The sequence below is a fragment of the Engraulis encrasicolus genome, chromosome 11, assembly GCF_034702125.1.
Source record: "Engraulis encrasicolus isolate BLACKSEA-1 chromosome 11, IST_EnEncr_1.0, whole genome shotgun sequence".
In the NCBI taxonomy this organism is placed as follows: Eukaryota; Metazoa; Chordata; class Actinopteri; order Clupeiformes; family Engraulidae; genus Engraulis; species Engraulis encrasicolus.
Window position 1 is genome coordinate 20331301 of NC_085867.1, and position 843 is coordinate 20332143.

Sequence of the window (843 nt, forward strand, 5' to 3'; positions counted from 1 at the left end):
GGCAAACCTCCTTTGCCGCCTGCCCACATGCAGCCTACACCTCCACTGACACACTGTCCCGGCCTGTCACACTCAGTGTTGCCAGATGGGTCTGACCAAATCCCGCCCAAAAGGTTCTCAAAAACCGCCAAAATGCGCTAAATTCCGCCCAAATTCAACAAATTACATTGACTTCTATGGGCCCAAAACGGCTTAAAAAACCGCCAAATGGCCAATTTTTCCTGTTTTTGCCCGCCGACACTCATCCCAAGTAGCCCAATTGGGCGGGCACCCGCCCAATCTGGCAACACTGGTCACACTTATCTGCAAGAGTGAGGTGTCAGAGTTGCCACCCAAAAGGATCAGAGAAGCACAGCACAGCACAGCACAGCACAGCCCTATCACATGACACCTCAACCCAACCTCCAGAAATTAGAGTGCCCGCATCCATTACCTTGAAAAGGTACCTCAGGACTTACCTGTTGCACCTTTATCATTGCCAACGCACTTTGTTGAAAGACTGCTGAGCATTGTGGAGTATGAGAAGCACGCACGCACGCGCGTGCACACACACACACACACACACACACACACACACACACACACACACACACACACACACACACACACACAGAGAGAGAGAGAGAGAGGCATTCTCATATCAGGCCAAATTTAGTTGAGTCTACTCTGTGTGGACAGAGAAAAAAAGGTAATTGCAGTGGGAAAGAACAACATGTTGAAGGTTGTTGTTAGGATGTAATGGACATTCCTCGAGGCCAGTTTCATTGTATTTCACATGCTATTTATTGAGGTACATTCATAAAGTACATTTATCAGCTCGCTGATTCTTGAGAATGTGGTTAA